A 22,521-nucleotide genomic window follows, 5' to 3' on the forward strand; every position below is an offset into this window, starting at 1 on the left:
ATTACTAAGAAATTATTATTAAGAAGTTTTTATAGATCAGGGCACATATTATTGAATTATTTTGAATGGATTTTAATCAAAATTATTTTTCTTAGAAAACACGTCGACCGGATTATCGATCGATAAAAAATTTGCAGATCTATCACTTTTTGGAACATATGGCAGATGAACAAAGATTTAGGAACGTGGTATTCTCCAAGAATTATCAAAAATTTAAAAATTTTTTATTATTATTTATATATTATTCATTTTATATTTCATTTTATATAAATTATTCTCTTATTACATTAGTAAAATTACATTAGTAAAATTAAGGCCATCCTGTTAGTTTAAAAGTTATTTAATTTTTTTGTTTGCCTTAATTGTTATATAAAATACTGCTTGGAGCAATCTGCAAATTTGATAAGGTCATAGAATTTGAATCAAATCGAATTTTTAAATATATATTAATAAAACTTTTATATTAATAAAAATTTGTTAATATCTATTAATAATTATTTGATCATATTAAGTTATTGAGCTTCTCAAACGAACTCATACAATATACAGAGTAGAGAGTAACATAGCGTAATAGGATAGTGCCTAGACATAATCTTTGCCAGGTTTGCAGATTATATCCGGGAGCCACCTTGTCATTGAGGATCCGAACATTGTACATTCCGTATGTAGTATTGGAAGTATTCGTTCGGAAAGCAACGATTCATTCAATATATTTGTGATCATCTCGGTGCGTGTTAATAAAAATCAATTAAATTACAATAAAAATCAATTAATAAAAAATGGTACATTAATAATCTAATTTAATCGATCTCATCCCATGCGATATCATGAACGCACGCGCGTCTGGTTGCATATACATATGCATGTATAATGATCGACTGTAACCTTCCCGTTTTCATCATTTCCAGAGACTGTTCTAAAACTGTAGATATTTGAGAAGAAATTCTATAGGAGATAGTATCGTGGACATTAGATCATTCGTAGAACAATTCGTAGTATTGTCAATCGCAGTTTGAGATTGCTCTGAAATTATCGCAATTATTTATTTGAGGTACCTTCTAAGGTGAAAATTTTTTTTATAATTTTTATATAAATTTTTTATATTTTTTTATATGAATTTTTATATGAATTGGAACATTTTTTAGAAGTACTTAGAAATATTCGGAAAGTTTACACCTTCTTTTAGATTTTTCATACAAGTAAATTCTGAAATATTCTGAGATTTCTCATCCCATAATTTTTTAAATATATTTAAAAAATTTTTTAGATTTTATAACATTTTATCAGAAATTACTTACAAAAATCTCAGAAATCTTAAGATATTTCATAATTAACATATAAAAAAAACATATAAAAAAAAAATTCTGAAGTGTTCCAATTCGTATAAAAAAATGTGAGAAAGTTATAAAATTATATAGAAATTCTGAAAAATTATATAGAAATTCTGAAAAATTGTATGAAAAATTTTGAAAAAAATTTTCACCAAGATAATCTCAGATTATTCTCAATGTTTATCTTAATATGCTGTTAAGGCATACAAATACAGACATTCAAATTAAAAATATTTATCTCATGAGCAGACACATATTAGATACTTTTAAATTACTTTATTATAATATTGGATTGTCCGGAAAGTTCGTGCCGATTTTGAAAGAAAATTGAAATGCAGAAGATTTAAATTTTAGTATACATTTATTAAATTTAAATCTTTTGCGGCACGAACTTTTGATGTAAACAAGTAATATAAACAAGTAATATAAAATAAAGAGAATAGACTCTTGTTACGAGATACCGAGTTCATTTTTGGTAAATGTTAGAAATCTGCGGGCAGAATTTAAAAAAATAATAGGTCATTTTGAAGGGAATTTAATAAGAATGATAATGTTTTTAAGATCTTTAAGATAATGTTATGTAAAATTTATTTCAAATTTTTTTTTTTTTAAGTTAAAGAAATATAAAAAGTGAACAAATCGCAAAGTAAAAAAATGTGTTCATAATATGAGATTGAGAAATCGATAATAAAATGCAAAGTACACCAGTATTGCAAAAATAATGAAAACTTTATTTAAAGTTTTTAAAATACAAACAAACACACTCAGTGTGCGCGCAAAATGAGTATGCAATGCATTTTACTCAGGACTCGTCTTTAATTGGAACCAAGCATCGCTTGAAACAGACACTCAATGTTCATTCCGGTTGTCCCTTTTATTATTGTATTATTATTATAATAACATTTATACTTTAGCACCAATTTTCACTGTGACATAGGTATTTTATATCAGAAATATCCTGGATATTACTCTCATATTACGAGTTCTACACCTTACAGTTTTACAATAATGAAATCTAACTTCTGTAATTATAACAATTCAACAATCCCATTTTTTCTTATATTAATTAATTTTTTCTAATAGTACGATCTTACAATCTATCATTATGAAGAATTTATATTGCCAAATATTTATTTATTAAGTAATAAACAAGGTTTCAAAGGAAGTTTTAAAGGATTATCTCAATGAAATTTAAAGACATCCAAATTCTAAAATCTTTTTTAACAATGATTTTACAGGCATAATTTAATAATTAATTTTCCAATAAATAGTTTTCAATCTAAGAGCAATAAATTCATGAAATTAATAGCTAGTGTTTGTTAGTTTAGCAGAAACGCCACTATCTCGTATTAGGCGCCTATTTTTATTAGGTATAGTAAAAAGAAATCCATTTTTATTATTTTTCCATTCAATTTCATGCAAAAATAATGGATTTCTTTTTACTATACCTAATATTACAAGAAATTTTTCTCTAAAAGTTACATCAAAAATAATTTTCAAAAGGAATATACATTTCCTATTAGAGGTAAAAAGTTCACGAAAATATATCTGCAAAACAGTTTAGATACTATAATGTTTTGTATCTAGATACAGATACTCCAATTTGAATGTATTTCAGATACAGATTTAGATTCCAAAATGTATTTCTATACATGTATCCAGCTATATTTATATTTTACTCAATGATTTCGGTAAAGATACAAAATACTTTTTTGTCTACTTCAGATTTTCTTATCAATGATTTGAAAAAAAGTTGCAGTTACTTTTATTATTAAAAAATGATTTTAAACCTAAATTAAGATTGTGCAATTGCAATGAATAAATTACTGTTTACAAGTAAACAAATGGATGTAAATCATCACTAATTCTCTTATTATTGTTTTGTCAACAAACAAATCTATATTTCAATTTAACACAAACTTGTACATTAATATTAATTTTTAAAAATAGTTTTTAAAAATATTTTCTCTGACTGCAGAAATATCGTCCCATTTTTAAATAATCTTTTGATTTCATTACAAATGGAGAAACTATGCGTTAAATTGTTCCTGACAGTTCCAGCTTCGCGGTATGAACAGGTCTAGGTAGTAATTGGGATGAGGCGGACAATTTTGCCGAGCATATAACTCTATCGCGTGTAGACTGAAAATAATACCGGTTCCAAGACTCCAGCTCAACCACATAAAAAAATTGCTGGAAGTCTTGCGAATGAAGAACATGGGGAAACCAATGGTGATGAATAAGATAAATATTACAGGATAGAAGAAGCCGAATGCAAACGCGAGTATGTACTCGTGGACGATGGCGGAGATGAAGAATACAATAGTAGCTGACAACACCCGATTGTATGGCACCACAATTTCGTACATATCCTTATAAATATATGTGTACAGCCAGTCATGCACTACCACGTTCCACGTGCGGAAGAACGTGTAATAAGTCGTGCTGTTCCACCAGTCCTGTAATACAAATAATCGATATAATAAATCAATCGTTATTTTTTTTTGTACGTTTTATTATGTAGCAGGAATAGCAATACTAGCGGTTAGAAAGATTCTTCAAACATTTCTTCAAACTTAATTTTTTTTAAAACAAATAGTGCGAAAATTACGTTTATAATTATTTTTAATGTTTTCACATTACTATTATTATTTCTATTACACCAAAAAGTTTTATAAAAGAAAAAAAGGATGTATGAACATATATGAACACATTTCATATATAATTATACATGTTTTAAATATTTATACATGTTTATGTATGTTTATATATTCATGCATGAAAAATTTTTTACCGAGGATTACAGAACGTAATAGGAAATAGGCGCCAAGACCGCCAAGTAATCAAAAGTATCATTTACAAATCTGTTCGTGTTGCTTAAGCACTCTGCGCACTCAGCATCTTCGCTCTTTTTTCAACGCCCAAATATATATTCATATCATTTTAAATTCAAAACTTTATGAGGATTTGAAGCAACGCGAACATATAGAATCATTTTTGTAAGAGAAATGCAAACTGTAAGTGAATAATTTTCTTTATGCATATGTTTATGAGGTTGAATTTTGGAAATATATCCTTTGTATTGAATCAATTGATATTTAGGAATCCAGATCCAATACGATGAAAATTAAAAGTTTCGATGCTAATATTAAAAAGGGTTATAAATGATAATATGATTTCAAAATATCGATTATATCAGAACATTCTTAATTGAAGCTATGACAATGTTATATATTACATGAAATATATTTGCGTATTCTACATGTAATTCTTGTGAGGTAGATTACTTATGAGGTAGAAAAGAGGTATATTTACTTTGTAAAACAATCGATCGGCAAACTGCAGCATTTCCGCCCAAGCGTTCATCCATGTATGCAGCAGGAGATAATTTATAGTGATAAAGAAGCAAATGCTAAGAAAACTAGACTTGATGGTACTCTTGATGAACCATTTCCAATCCAGATGTTGCGTGCCGAATACATGGTAGATCGACAATATCAGGCTTTCCAAGATAAAAGTGAGATAGAAAATCGATAGGCCAAATTCAACAAAATTACGAATTACCACCATCCATCTAATTCTTTTTGTCCTAAAAAAGAATCAATATATTGCTCAAACAGACTTTTTTCCAAAGTTTTCACAATTTAATGCCAATATGGCGGTATTATTAAATTATCATTTAATATCACGATAAAACTTTAAGCTGTAACTTCGAATTGAATTATTAATAGAATAATTATTATAAGATTATGACAATGAAGATTATATTGTTCGTATATTTCGTGAACAAACTTCGAAATTTGTTTTTCTAAAGCCATATAAATCCATTATTATCAAATAACAAGATAAATTTTATAATTAATAATTACATAGATTGTTCCTCGTATTATACAATTAAATGTTTATGTCTATTATTTTTTCGAAGAAATTATGAAATATCTCTACCTGGGATATTCGTCGCGGTACACAAGAGTCGGTGCGAAAAGGAAATACAAATATTGCGAGAATTTGGGCTCATTCGGTGACGGAGTTTCGCTGTGGGATTTATACGACAAAAATCTAGGTGCTACGCTTCTGATGAAAGCGTGACACTTCATTATCATACGTACCTAAAAAAGCAAACATTGTTTTAAGTAGAAAAATTTTTGTTCCAACAACTATTGTAATGTTAAAATAATGAAAAATAATTAATTATTTTACATATTTATATGTAAATTGATGTCAAACACAGATTACTTAATGTCTTTGACAATAAGAAAAAATCTTTAACAGGTTTTATTTATTTGTATTAAATATATAAAATGAAAAAAATTAATTTAGGTATTTCTGCGTATACTTTGCAAAAAATTCACATTTTTCGTTTCTAATGTTATGTATATTATTCAAGACGCTATAAATGCAGGTTTTAAAAGATGCTTACTTGTTCCAGCATTATAATCATTCTACAACATATGGAGAGATTCGCGCCGAGCATCACTTTAATAGGAAAAATAATAAAGAGAATTTGATACAATATAAATATTGATAGCCAGCTGTAATCCCATAATTTTCGGAGGGAGGCTGCAAAAAAAAGATACAGTTGAATCATTTGAATCAATTAATATTATCTAATAGCTTTTAGAATTACTACGCTCAATTATTTTTGCACTTTGTCGTTGTTTAATATAATTTCAACTTAATCAATTATTACGTTACACTACAAAGAAGATTATGCATAAAATTGAGATTTTATTTTATATATTTCTTTTCAAACTACTCTTTAAACCACACAATTTATTTTTAATTTTTCAATTAACTTTCATAATGTTTAAATTAAGCACATTTATCTAAACTTGAACTAAAGAAATCGTTACATCTTGGCAAGAACTGAAGTCGCCGATACGCCCAGAGGGTGAAAGTCATGTAGACACTGAATGTCGAGACCTGCATGAACGATCAAATGAAGATGCATGTTGGGAACTTTGCAAAGGCATACCGTAAAATGTTGGTGCCAACGCGGATCCTTTTAGAATCAATAATTAAAAAAGAGAAATTAAGCTGTAAGAACCAAAGCGTAATTAAAAGATAACAAAAAAGATCGGAAAAATTAACTAATTAATCGAGCTGTTTAATAATTAATTTGTTAGTGTGTTTTTTTTATTTTCCAAGTAAGGTTCATTGCACTTGGTAATAAGTGGACAGATATTTTAATTATCATCTTTTATCATGAGTAGTTTTCCAAACACAATAATGAAATGACTGTACCATTTTCTTCAACTCCGATAATATATACGTCATATTTCACAGATAATAAGTATGGTTCTGAGTAGTCAGACAATATGAAATTATAATCAGTGTGAAATCACTAAATATTTTTTAATAATCTGAGACTAAAAATATTTAAAAATTTAATTTAAGACCAAAATGTGTTAAAAATAAAAGAAGAATTAAATTTAAAAGTTTTGACTAAAAATTTAACTAGTATTATAAATGTTATATAAAAAAATATATATTTCTATATTTTCAAATATAGTATATTTCATAAAACAATATTTATGTTTTTCTACAAAACAACGAAATTGATGATTCTGTAGTGGAGGCCAGTCAGATTCCCGTTGCCAACTTACGTTCCATACTCTGTAATATCGTATGCAATGGAGTTGAGAAGAAAAAGTACGAAAGTCATCATGAATACATTGTAAACCGTGCGAATATGCGGGATGTTGAAGAGATCAGTGAGCAATGAGTTTCTTTCGAGGTATTCCTTATCCGGCAATGCACCTTTTTTTCTGGATTCTCTATAAGAATATCAGAAATGCAAATATAATTAATATAGTGTAAATAAAATATCATTTCATTGATTACATTGTGAATTTAAGTTAGCGCGTATATATTCTTATGTTAATAGATTAAAAAATTTTTTTTTAAAAAGAACGTAAAACTCTCGATAACGCATAATAATTATGATATACAATCGCCAGAAATGCGCAGCTCTGAACTTTTATTTTATTTCATTCATTCATTTTTATTAAAAGCTATCGATTAATTTTAACTGTTTAATTGCCAATAAATATCATATATGTATTTTTTAGATTCTTATCTTTACAATTATATTATGTAATAGTATCATACTTTATTGAATATAATATTTTAATAAAATATTTTTAATGTCAAGACAAATAATAATAAAAAATTATGTTAAAAAATTTGAGTTTATTTGAACTATGTGATACTTTTACTTTTTTACTAAAACTAGATTTAAAAACTAGATTTATGCAACAATATTGTGTTATTCCTCATATTGATATATTTTTTGCTTTAAATTGTTACAAGCTAAAATGGTGCAATTTTGAACAGGGTATAATTGCTTGTAAAAGCAAACGGTGACTTTCAGCAGCTGTTGTCTTTAAAATAAAATAATGCAGCGAAATGCCACAAATGCCGTTTTTTTTAAAACATTGTATTTTTAATGCAATGAGAAAATTTGTTGTTTACACTCTAATGTCATATACTAAATCTTAAAGCTTATTTAGGTATCTAATATTTATAGCATTTTTCAGCAGAACTGGTGCGCACTCAGTGCACATTAAAGCTGTTGTTATTAACTTAATCTGACTGTAAAAGTGAGAGATCTCAATTAATAAAATACCCAATGTATATTTTATCAAAAACCACAATAAAATGTATTAAGGATTGGTTTAATTTGTTTCTATATTTTTATTAACCGTACATCTTTATGTCTATTTGTGTACAACGGCTTTAAAGTGCACTGAGTGCGCATCAGCTTTACCAGTGAAAAACGCCATTAGATATGTTACCATCTTAAATTACATGCTCGCAGTACGTACGCAGTGGTAATGGCGTATATTAGAAAACGATGAAAACTTATTTGTACACCATAAATTCAAATTCAATTTTGTTCAGAATTGTATAATGTTTGTAACTGTTCTACATTACATTATATTTTCGAGTATTTGTGGAATTATTTACACTATCTGACTCTTGTCAATAAGTAGATACAATATTATCTACTTTAAAATTTTTTTGCATTTTTTCTCAATTCTGATGATTTCTTACCTTCTGTCACGATGTTTGTCTGTTTTATATAGCAATTCTTCATTTTTCATCAAAGATACTGCTATCTTTTGTTGAACGTCGGACATCATGTCATTAATGCGGTGATTAACGTATTCCAAAACATCCTGTCTTATTTCCTACAAAGAAATATACTTTATATTATTCAAAATATGTCAGAGAGTCACGTCATCTCTTACGAAATTGCATCTTCTTAAACGTTTAAATGATAAGCAATTAAACATCGTCGTGTTTTGACGGTACTAGCTCTATAAAATTAACAAAACTATTTAAATTTATATTCCAATTACGATCAAATTAAGGTCAATGGTATTTTTTCGCACCTGAAGTGTTTTTTGCAATATATCAGCGATAGCCTCATATAAAACATCTGTGAATGTATTTCCGTTTACTGCTGAAATAAAAAATTAAGAGATATGTATGACGTATTTGTCCAGATAGCTAAACGAGATTTAGCATATGGAACAAATTGATGCATTGCATGTATTGTTTTCAACAATTGCATATAATAAATTGATGCATCGCATGTATTGTTTTCGACAATTTGCTGTCATTGAAATCTAATGTGAACTGAGTTAACATTAGGAGGATATCAAATAGATTTCATGAGTTTACGAAATTGTAAGAGTATACATTGAGAAATAATAAACTCATCACGTTGACAGCAAACTAACGGCACACCATGCACGCATGATGACAACTTGCCGCAGAATTCTAAGAAAGATTTTACGTGACATCAGAACAATAGATAGTTTGTGGAAACACCTTGGCTTTAGTTTGATGAAATTGAATGCGGAATAAATGATAGTAAAATGGACAATATTGCCCTTATTTGGCTATCTGGGTGTGTATTTTGATGATGTATACAAGGAAAATAAATTTTTTTTTACAAATTTCTTAAATTATATTGTTTAACACTTCCTTTTATAATTTTCTAGTCATTGCGCTACAATTTTTGATCATTGAGTTTTTTAAATTGAGTAATGTATTTTCCGATCTTTTCTCTAAAAACCTGTATTGAAAAAAATTTTTAGTAAATATTTATTTAGTGTTTAGATCAATGTTGGGATTTACTTGCACATTTTGGCCGATTTTCAACTTTTTTCCTAGCCCTTAAAAATCAAGCTGAAAATCGATTTTGGTTTAGATATTACAATGGAACAATTGTTTACAATAAATAAATATTTATTCAATTAAAAAAAATAATATTTAAATTTTTATGTTTGAATTGAATAAATATTTATTTGTTGTAAGTAAATGTTCTATTGGTACTATATCTAAACAAATATTTATTAAAATTTCGTAAATTCTTTTTTCAGCACAAATTTGCAGTATTCTATCAAAATAATTCGAGTTTTGATATCGTAATAATTCATGACAACTTCACAATGGTTAAAATTTTAATTGTTACGAAACTGTAACAATTGCTAATTTATTATTGTGAAGATGTCATGAATTATTATAATATAATTTTCAAATATTCAAATTTGAAGAGTGACTTGTTATACAGGAAAACGATCTAGCTCAAATATTACAAGTAATTGATGATTTTATGAAATTAACGCTTCTTTAAAGCTTATTTAAAGAAATCATATAGATAGTAAAAAGTTAAAATCAGTTAAAATAATTGTTAGAATAAATGTATTGATTGTGTGATGAAAGCTGTGTTGAAAAATGAAAAAAAGTTGCCAAAAATCATGCGTTTTTTCCATTGGGCCGAGAACTTTTCGAACTACACCCATACATATGTACATACACACACATTATACATACAAAAATTTTCACTTTTCATGGTTCTTTAAGGAAAAAGTTACAGGATTAGTTCCCTGGACTGTAGGATGTCATAGGATCTCGACACTGTTTTTATTTATGTACATAAATGATACCGAGAAATCAGACAGCAAACTGATGACAAATTTATTTATTGATCACAATCCTTATTTTGACGAATAATTAAAATTGTTTCTGAATAAATTTATATGTTAAAATCGAAGGATAATATAGAATTTTTTTAATAACTGAATATAATTAATTTGTTTCAGAGTCATGCATCTTACTATTAATTGAGCCATTTATTTCCCAAGCAAAAATAATGAAATATTTATGTGAAACAGTTTTTGTAATATTTCAATAAAATATTTCAGAAATATTTTGAAAACATTTGTAAGATGTTTTAAAATATTCAACAAAGATATTTTAAAAATGTTTCATACATTTCATAAAAAATTTCTTAAATATTTCAAATCTTGCAACAAAATTTTTTGAAAATATTTCTGAATATAATGTATGGATTACCTGTATCTTTATTCTTCTCGTGAAGATCTATGGAAGGTCTTTCACTCATGACTATATAAGAATAGCCTATGAATTTTACATCAAGAATATTTAAATTCTAAGCGATTTGCGAGCCTTCCAAAAAATCAATGGTTCCGTTTTGATATATAAAAATAAATTTTTCGGATTCTTAAACAATTTTCAATTATAATACATCTGCAATTCACGCCGCACGATACATTAATATTACTTATTAATTAACAATTGTTAATTTTTCTTTAGATTTCCTAAAGTACGACACGGTGTTTGGCAGCGAAACGCAAAACGTTCGATCCCGATCTCGACTGTGCATATTTCGCTCCGTGCACATGGATTATTTAAATGTACTGATGTCGGTATTTATCTCATCATGAGTACAGTGCGCACTTTACTAGTTCGAGAGGACATATGTACTTTAGATGATTCTTTGACGGACGTCGTATCCCAATTCTCAAGTGTTTTTCGTGCAATCCGTTTTTCGATAAATCCTTCCAACTCATTTAAAAAGAACACGCGCACTCAGTGCTGATAAAAATGATTCAGAGAATGAAATTTATTTTTCAATTTAGTAAACTGCATAATTTTAATTTATTTTAAATTATAAATGATTATAATATGAATTTAGACTATGTGAGAATAAATCTAATTACATAATAAAAAATTATATTTAATTAAAGGGTAAAAAATTATATTTAATTAAATTTACATAGAAATATTTAAGAATTAATTAATTAAATATAATTTAATTAATTAGTGCTTAAATATTTCTATGTAAATTTAAAATATATATTATATATTTATATTACAACTGTTACAATTGTAATCATCAATTGGAAAACATTATTTCTTAAATTTATATCTTTTAATTTTAAAATATATTGTTTTCAATTGTAGTATTTTTCTTCAGTCGATTCTATTCGAGTCAATTACTCGTTTTTCTTTTCGAACATGTATTATATCACTTATCGAATAATAAATTTATTGAAATTAATAAGTTTTGGACGAGTTTTATGAAGGAAATAAGATTGCAAAATTGTATTATTTAGTAAAGTACAAAAATTACAAAAGTTTTTGTAATTTATTTTATTTCGAGAGCACATTTGTTATATATTGATCGTATCATTTAATTAATTTTAAACGGATTTTTTTTACAAAAGTCAATAGAAAGTGACTTTATTTTATCATCATAAAGGTTCAAATTATGATTTTTGTTACAAAATTTGATTTTATTAATATTAACTATAAGAATCAATATAAAGTCTTTTCGAATTTTTGTTAATTTTTTGTGTTACGATTTTTACTGCGATTGGCCAATTTACTTACGTTACATTGCTAAGCTTTTTTTAGGTGCCACAGCTTTTTATCTGTGCGGCGTATGAAAAATAATTGGCGTACGTGCGTACAGTGATCTGAGTATCTATCAGTCAAAGTGCACATGTCCTCTCGAGCTTATTCATTTCAGTACGCACTGTACTTTAAACGTCTTACACAGTGCAAGTGAGTGCGATAAGCAATAAGAAACACTCTTGATATACTTTCAAATTCTTTTCTTATTGTATTTTTTTTCCATCTCCGTCTTCTTGTGATGTGTCAATCGCTGATGTTTCCTATCTTAAAATGCCTATCTTAAAATGCCGTGTTACATGCCTTGAAGTCTCCTTTTTTGAGGCTGTTACTTCATTTTTGGTGAAATGTAACATTAAAGGATTTTCGGGGTCGGTGATTTCGAACCCGGACTCAAAATTTGAAAATTCAAAATGGCTGAACCAATATGGACGGAAATGCTAAAAATTCTCCGATTTTAGCGAAATGTAATGTGAAACAGTTTTCAGGGTCATTAATTTTGAATTCGAACTTAAAATTTAAAAATTCAAATTCATAGCTGAACTAATACAGTAGACGAAAATGATTAAAGTTTTCTGATTTTAGCGAAATGTAGCGTTAGGTCTGTTTTGATTTTCGACGTCGCTGATTTCGAAATCGTATCCAAAATTTGAAAATTCAAAATAGTTGAACCGATATGATAGAAATGCTAAAAATCTTCTGATTTTAATGAAATATAGTATTAAAAGATTTTCGGAGTCGCTGATTTCGAATCCGGATCCAAAATTTGAAAATTCCAAATGACTAAACTAATATGATGAATGAAAATGTTGAAAATTCTCCAATTTCAGCGAAATATATATTATTAAAGGGTTTTCAGGAATGTCGAATTTGAACTTAAAATTTGAAAATAGGACCCAAATTTGAAAATTCAAATAACTGAATCAATATGGCGGAAATACTATAAATTGTTCGGTTTTGATGAAATGTAGCATTAGATTTTTAGAGTCTCCGATTCTAAATACGAATTTAAAATTTGAAAATTCAAAATGGCTGAATCAATATAGAATAGAAAAATTAAAAAATTTAATATAGCTAGGCTTTAATATAGCAGATGGAAATGAAAATGCCAAAAGTCAATCGATTTTGGTGAAATATGATTAAAAGTTTTCCGCTCTGACAGCATCGATTATTCCGGAAAGTTTTCAGAAATGTTTCAATCTTTCACAATTTCATGGATAACAATTCCGAGAGTTCTGCAATATGTCATATGAAATGTTTTAATAGCCAAAATGTTTAAAATCTCCAAGACTATTTTTATTTGAATTGGAAGCTGGAAGAGGGAAGTGGTTTAAGGGATGCAGAGCAAAAATTGAAACTATGTGAATATGAAAACGCATAAATCCTGTGTATTTAATTTTTCAAATCGGCTTAACACGTGAAAGGAGAGCAACCCATTCAGATCTCATACAAAAAACTTTTTTTAGCTAAACAAAATGAGTGAAAAAATTTTTTTGCGGGTTTCGAAAACGTACAATACGTACGTACGAAAACGTAACAATAGCGCATTGTGTTATAATATTAATATAATTTATTCATGAAGATTTGATTCGCGTAACTATAAAAAATAGACGTTTTTGCCTTGAAATCTTAGTCGCTATATGTTGTATATCTACAATTTTCATTTTTATATAAAATACTATGTGTTGTAATTAATATTATTAAACATAAAATAGTTGAGACTGAGTGCCTTTTGAAAATAATATCAATAATATTGATTGATAAAAGTCTCTTTTTTTTTTGCAAAGTGTCGTAATACATATTGAAGATTTTTTTAAACTGAAAGTATTTCTATACATGCTAAAATTTCTTGTATAAAGTTAAATTCAGAAGACAACGCGTGTGAAATATAACGTATATTGCTATCTGCTAATTTCCTTTAATATATATCTTCATGCTTCTAATATTAGCCTACTTGTAAATGTGATTTAATGATTTTGTTTTATTGTTACACATTTTTTATAAATCAAGACAATATATTATTGAATTATTTTGAATGGATTTCCACCAAAATTATTTTCATTAAGAAACACAATAGAAATCTAGGAAATGATTAAATAATTTCAATCGAAATCCATAAGCTGCAAGAATTTGTATGATTAACACGAGGAATTATCAGCTGTTTTTTATGTTGATCCGATTAGATCGATCGGTAAAAAGTTTGCAGATCTGTGACTTTCTGGAGAGCATGGCGGGCACATTAAGGATATAGATATGTGTTATTTTCAAAAACATCATCAAAAATGAAAAATTTCATATCATTATATTAATTTTTATATTTATTTTATTTTATATAAATTGTTCTAATTATGTCTGAGTAATTTATATGAAAATTGAGGACATCTAGTTGATTTAAAATTTATTTAGTTTTTTGTTTGTTTCTCTCTCTCTTAACTATTAAATAAAAAAATTGTTTGGAGCAATCTGCAAATTTAGTAAGGTCATAGAATTATGAATTAAATCTGGTTTTTAAAATATATTTTAATAAAACTAATAATTATTCAAATAATGTTGATTTGGATCCACATTAAAAAAATTTTTTATTTAATACTATAGCAAATCATTTACAGCATAAGCCAAATTATTTATTGTTTCTTTTAATTGATTTCAAAGAATATTTATAACAAAAATATTTTGAGTGATTTAGTTATTTTAGATGATTTGTTAGGTGATAAATTTAACTAGTATTTTATGTAATCAAAACATCTTTAATCAAATTAGCACCTAATCGATTAATAATACTGTTTGATCACGCAATCCAATAATCACTGTGTGTGTGTGCGTGCGTGCGTGTGTGTGACTGTATCGAGATAATTGAATCAACTTAAATGATCGAAACGTAACTTGCCGCAGTTGGTTTCTGCATTAAATATATAATAATAATAATTATTATTCTTCGACTATCCTAAGTTCAATATCTTAAACTCGACATATTTATGCTTATATTAGATCGGAGGGGGAGAGGATGAATAAATTTTTATATACACATACATATATACAAATATTCATTATATTTGATTATACGAGGACGATTTGTATATTATCTACATATTTTACGTATTACGAATTTTTCGATGTATATGTTGATCATCTCAGTGGAACATGAGAGAGAACTTTTCACTAAGATAAAATTTCAATGATATTCTCATATCGTTATACAGTTGGAGAATTTATATGGATTATTTTTATGGATGAAAAAAAATATTTTTATCTCGGCATTGGAATTAAAGATAAGAAAGATAAGAAAGAAAAAGTTACGTAAAGTTAAAAAAAATTTATAAATTATTGCACGATAAGTTGTAATTATTCTTTTTGTTTTCACGTTTTTATATCACATTTATTACAAAAAAATTAATATTTTTTATTATAAACAGCACTTCTTTTCATTCTAATTGCTCTGCAAATATTTAATTCAATTTAATTCAATCCTATTATTAATTTAATTAAATCTAAAATAAAAAAGTAGAAAAGGAAGCCTTCTTCCGAGAAGAAAATTAGACACAATAAATCTGAAATAATAAATAAACGAGTTAATTTCTCTATGTACAGCACAGAAGCTTGCTGTAACAATGCTTGCAACAGTAACGTTTGCAATATTACTGCAATAATAAATTAGAATCTTCGAAAAATAAATTAAAAGACTAAAAGAAAATTAAAAGATAGTCAGTTTTCTTCGTTTTCGGTCATAATAATAACTTATAAACCGAGAATCATGATAAAACGATATTACTTTGCTTTATACAATGCAATTTGAAAATCGATTATAATAAACAAAGATTTCAATAAAAATGTACAAAAAAAACGTTTTCGTCTATTTCAACTTTTTTCATTAAAGACTTGAAGAATTGCAATTACTTTTATTATCAAAACATGCCTTAAAATAAATACCATGTAATTATATAAATGAATAACTTTTTATTACAATTGCGTGGATCTCCATTGATCCTCTTATTAATAATTTTATCTCAATATCTGTTCTTTGCTCTATTCTAGTTAACATTAAACTAATTACATCAACTTGTAGATAACATTTCTTTATTATAGTCTTTGACTACAGAGTGGGGAATACATTGTTTCATTGAAAGATTTTATCGAAAAGATCTAAGCGTTAAATTGCTTTTGACAGTTCCAACTTCGCGGTATGAACAGGTCCAGGTAGTAATTGGGATGAAGTGGACAGTTGTGACTGGGCATAGAATTCCATCGCATACAAATTGAATCGTTGCCGAAGCTCTAACTGAACCACATCACGACGCTGTTAACCTTAATGAAGAACATAGGGAAGCCTGTTATAGCGATGAAAAAACCTGTTATGGCGTTGAAAAAGATGAATATCATCGGGTAAAAGAAGTCGAAATCAAACGCGAGTACGTACTCATGGAAAATGACAGAGACAAAAAATATAGCGGTGACTGACAGCGTCCGATTGCGCGGCACCACGATCTCTTACATGTCCTTATATATGTATATATATATACGTTGGAGCCAATGCATTATCACGTTCCATGTGCGATAAAACGTGTGATAATTTATGCTGTTCTACCAATCCTGTAATATAAACGATACAATTCATGAAGCTATAGTTTACAAAATTATAATATCGATAATTTCTAGAAAGTTCCGGAAGCTTCCGGAATTTATCGCAAATTCTCTCGTGTAAAGGAAATATCTTCCTCGCAGCTATTTCTTTTATAAAATTATTATGCAAGTAAGTTATAGAGTTAATTCTGGACCCAAGGAACATTCAAAAGTCAACAGAAGAAATCAAAAGAGTTTTATTTTGATCTTTAACGTCAATAAATATTCAAATTTTGTAATCAAAAATCATCATTTTAACTTTCATGATGTTAAAATAAAGTTGTTTTGATTAAGTTCTTCTGACTTATATTAAAGCATTTGAGAAATACTGCGATTTCTTAAAAGTATACTTCTTAAAAGTATAAATCTACTTGCATATCCTTCGTATATCTATTTTAAAAGATAGATAAAGACGTATATGTATTTACCTTGTAAAACAATCGGTCAGTAAATTGCAACATTTCCGCCCAAGCGTTCAACCACGAATGCAGCAAGAGGTACTGTTCAGTGAGAAAGTAGAGAAAGCCGGGAATACTAGAGTCGATAGCATTTGTGATAAATCATTTCTGCTCCAAACATTGTATATCAAACACGTGATAGACTGTAATATTGAAAAATGAGATAAAGGATTGTTAGGCTCACTTCAATGAAATTTTGAATCACTATCTTCCATCTAATTCTTTTCGTTCTAAAATAATTAGTTAAACTCGAATATAAATTTTCTTCGTCTTCTAAAGTCTCTTAATATTAATTTAACATAATACTTTTAAATAGTACGTTGAATTAAAAAATTTAATTACAGAATTATATTATTGAGAAAGTAAAGATTAAGAACATTTTGTTTATAAATTTTAGAAATGATCTCCGAAGTTTATAAAAAGTTATCTTTTTCATCGCACAATTAAAATCTCAGATTAATTATTAATTTCCTAAAAAAATGTTGAATGAAATATCTTTACTTAAGATACTTATCGCGGTACACAAGAGTCGGTGCGAACAGGAAATAGGATATTGCGAGAATTTAGGGCAATTCAGTCGTGGAGTTTCAGTATGAGGTTTGTATGACAAAAATCTGGGTGCTGTGCTTCTGACAAAGGCGTGATTCATTGTCATACGTATCTAAAGAAGCAAATATTTTAAGTTGTAAAATTTTTGTTCCGACATCTATTGTAATGTTGGAATAATAAAAATTATTCTATATATTAGGTGGGAAAAAGTTTGTGGCGTTTTTTTAATGCCATCTAACGGGAAAAATGCCACAAACTTTTTCCCATACCTAATATTTATATGTGAATTATTCAAAGTCATTTAAATACAAATTACATAACTGTTTTCAACAATAAGAAAAAAATTCATTAACACATTTTATTAATTTATTTAACTTTAAATGTATGCGTTGATATATTGATTTACTTTGGCATACTTTTCAAAAAGGATTCGAACTTTTTACTTCTAACATAATTTAAAATGTTATAATCGCAGATTTTTAAAGATGCGTACTTGTTCTAATATAACAATCTAATATAACAATATTGCAACCAATGGAGAGATTCGCGTCGAGCATCGCCTTAATAGGAAAAATAATAAAGAGAATTTGATACAATATAAACATTGATAGCTTTAATCCCACAATTTTCGGATGGAGGCTGCAAAAAGAAAATATAGTTAAATTATTTGAAGTAATTAGTATTATTTAATATAAATATTTATTAATTACTTTAATTATTTAATATTATCTAATAGTCTTTATAATTATTGATTCAATTATTTTTGCTGTCATTATCGTCATACTATAATTTCTATTCAATTAATCAATTATTTTAACACAGAAAGGATTATTTAAAAAAATTAAAATTTTATTTTGTACATTTATCTTAATCAAATTACTCTTTAAAAGATTTACTTCAAATTTTTAATTTCTCCAATAATTTAACTTCCTTATTGTTTAAATTAAATATATTTATCTGAATTGAAGAAATTATTACATTTTGGTAATAATTGGAATCGTTGGTGTACCCAGAGGATAAAAGTCACATAGATAGTGAATGTCGAGGCTTGCATGAATGACTAAATGTAGAGGCACGTTGGAAATTTTGCGAAACCAGTCTTAATGTGTTAGTACCAAGACGGATTCTTTAAGAATCATTAATTAAGAAAGAAAAATTAGGCAGTAATAATATATATTTTTATACAAAATATTTTAAGTATATTTCACGAAGCGATATTTATGTATATTTCAGGAAGCGATTTTTCCACGAAATGTTGACGATTCTATGATGGAAGCGAATTAGATTCCTATTGCAAACTTCCTGTGTCGTTACGTTCCTGTGTCCATAATATCATATGCGATGGTGTTGACAAGCAGAATTACAAAAGTTATTACAAACAGATTGTATATCGCACGAAAATGCGAGATCTTCAAGAGATCAGTGAATAATGAGTTTCTCTCGAGGAACTCTTTATCCGGCAACGCATCTTTGCTAGATTTCTTAGAGAAATAACGGAAATGCAAATATGATCAACGTATTATAAATATATTTATTGGTAAATACATCTTTCAACAGATATATTTTATTGATATTTTGCAAATTCTCTAAATTTACGCGCGTACATTCTTACGTCAATAGTAACTTTATGAATGCATTCAATAACACAATTGCTCACTGAGTGACTAAATAATAATCGAATGTAATTGGTTTTTATTTTTAAATTCAATATTTATCTTAAGATTAGCTCCTCAATTATGTTATAGAATCATAATGTATTTTATTGGATGTTACACTTTTAATATAATATTTTTTATATCAAGCATAAAGATATAAGAATTATGTAATGAAGATTTTATTTTATTTGAACTTTATGATACAATGATCTTTTTTAAAAAAAAAATAGATCTAAGCAACAATGTTGCAGTATCTTTCATTGATATTTTTTTGCTTAAAATTGCTATACTATCGAATATTTTTAAATCTATCTACTCTATCTGTACCATGTATTTTTAGTATTTGTTGCTTGTATTTGTTACTTGAAGCTTTTTCTCTGTTCTTTCTCACCTTTTATCACGATATTTGTCAATGTATAAAAATTCCCCATTCTTTGTCAAAGGCATCCGTATCTTCCGCTGAATCTCGGACATCATGTCGTTAATGCGATTGTTAACGTATCCCGAAACATCCTCTCTTATTTCCTGCAAAAAAATATATCTTACAACAAATAATACGTTAGGAAGCCACGTTTCTTTCATAAAATCGAATATTCACGATTAGGCTTTTTTATAGACTTCACTACGCTTTTTTGATGGCAAATGGGATTAATTCGACATTTAGTCAGATATATTTTTTCGCATCTGTATTCTTTTCCGTAATACGTCGGCGTTCATCTCATGTAAAATATCCGTAAACGCGTTGTCTGCTGAAAAGAAAAATACATGTATAGACTCTGTTGCATTTTAATAAATTCAGTCAATTTTCTCTGAAATTATTAATAATACAGAAAAATATTTTAAATGAAAGTAAAATGGTTTTAAAGAAAACGTATTTTAGTTACAATGTTTTTTTACCGCAAAAGTGATAAAAAGATAGACAAAAAGAGATAATTTCCATTTTTTTTATAGAACATTATATAATTGTTTTTTTATATAATATAATTCCATTAATTACTCTGCATACAAAATTAACTATTAAAGTAGAGATAATAGCAGAGATAAAAGTAAAAAAGTATGCAATTTTCACATTTTTTTTTAAAGCAACAATATCTCATTATTTAGTGCATAAAAATATTGTATTAAATTACAATTATGAAAAAAATTAATAATTTACAAGATATTTTATATTTCGTATCAAAAAGTTGACTAAAATAAAGTATAAAATATCTCATAAATTATTGATTTTTCAGCTTTATCAGTATTAGAATTGCCAAGCGTCTTACGATTAATCGAGCCGTTTTTTTTACTTACCATGTTTATCTTTTTCGTGAAAGCTCGTGTTACCAGTAGCTTTAATATTCATGATTTCTATAACAATAACTCAACTAAATGGAAATTATGGGTTTTAAGGAAACTTTTCTCCGAGAATATTACATTCTCTAAGTAACTCTATGTTACGCTCTGAGTTACGAGATTTGTAATCCTCCCAGAAAGTCAATAACTTTATACTAGTTATAAAGACAAATTTGATTGTTATGGATCCTCAATATTCTCAAACAATTTTCAAATATTTCCAATCACAATATTTACGATCAACATCATCACGCATATGTTATTATTATTTTTTGATTAGCAATTTTAATGTTAATTTTCCTTTAGATTTCCCTTCATTTAGAGTTTATGCGATCTAACTGTGTTTGGCGAGGTACAAACTGCAAATCTCAATTGATCTCGATTGTGGACAATCTGTTCTATGCACGGCGTTATCTAAATTGCCCGATTGTGTTTGTCGTTCTATTATGAATACAGTACGTGCGCACTGATTATATCCCAGAGTGACACTTCGGCTGATAGATTCTTAAATGATGCCGTACATGTTTGTAACCGAGTAATCTTTCAGACTTATTATTTATTGTTTGAATTTAGAAAAAACATGCGTCTTCAGGCATGTGCTATAATAAGAGAAATTCTCTCTCTCTCTCTCTCTCTCTCTCTCTCTCTCTCTCTCTCTCTCTCTGATTTAGACAAATATATTATCTTTAAATTTATTAAATTTCATATAATTTTTTAATTAAATAGATTTTATAATGTTAATATCTGTGTATTTGAAAAATTAAAATTTGAAATATGTAAAAACAGAATAAGATTGAAATACATTTTATATACGTATATTACTATATTATATGCATACTATAAAAAAAATAAATGCTTTTATAATTGTAGATCGTCAATTTAAAAGTGATTATTTATTGAATTTTATAATATCTCATTTTTCCATTGCATTATTTTTTAAAAATTTTTTATGTTTAATTTTATAATATCTCATTTTTCCATTGCATTATTTTTTTCAGTCGATTCTACTCGAATCAATCTTGTCTCTCTGTAAAAACATATTACGCCACTTATCAATTGAATAATAAATTTATTGAAATTAAAATGTTTCTGACGTTATATGAAACAAACAAGATTGCAGAGTCATATCCTTTCTTCGAGCAGACTTTACTTCATCGAAATCTTAATTTGTTGTTTAATTATGAAGATACACGACAATGAAAGCATTAATGTTATGACAAACGGCTGTTCTCCTTTTTGTGATAAGAAAAGTTTCGATGTCTTGAACTATTTTATTATAAAATAGTTGGCTGTCGCAGAGATATAAGATAATCTAATTAAGCTTTATTACATATTTATTTTCATATCTAGATTCCTTTCATTTTTGTCGAATTTTTTTGCAGCTTTATTCTTAAACTAATTCATCGTCGGATTTGGCAACTCGCGCGCGAATATTAGCTAATTATAATTAATAATATATGAATTGCAGATATAACATGCATACAATTCATAAAACTTCGCCCAAGTTATTATACTTAGACAGTTCTTATGATAAAGCTAACCTTAAACCTTTTCTGTGGTGCGAGCGTGTGCGACAAGTGCATATATATTTGTTATGATAAGTCGGATAAACGTCAAGCATTTTCGCTTTGAAAATTTTATTTGTTACTCGTTGTATCTATAATTTTTATACACATTTATACATATAATATATTAATATTATTATATTATTTATAATTTTTATTAATGTAAATATTATGATAGGGAAAAGTGGATGAATTGTTCATATCCTAAGAGAAATTTATTGTCTTGGAATGGTTTTCCAAATTCAAAGCGATATAAATATAAAAATAGAAACTATAAACT

At 27.1% G+C, this 22,521-nt stretch overlaps 1 pseudogene; it reads right to left on the minus strand.

The window, feature by feature from the left end:
- LOC108690202 overlaps positions 1-20,686 on the minus strand; it is a 55,675-nt pseudogene extending 34,989 nt beyond the window's left edge.
- Between the last annotated feature and the right edge of the window lie 1,835 nt (positions 20,687-22,521).

The sequence above is a fragment of the Atta colombica genome, unplaced genomic scaffold (assembly GCF_001594045.1).
Source record: "Atta colombica isolate Treedump-2 unplaced genomic scaffold, Acol1.0 scaffold30, whole genome shotgun sequence".
Lineage (NCBI taxonomy): Eukaryota > Metazoa > Arthropoda > Insecta > Hymenoptera > Formicidae > Atta > Atta colombica.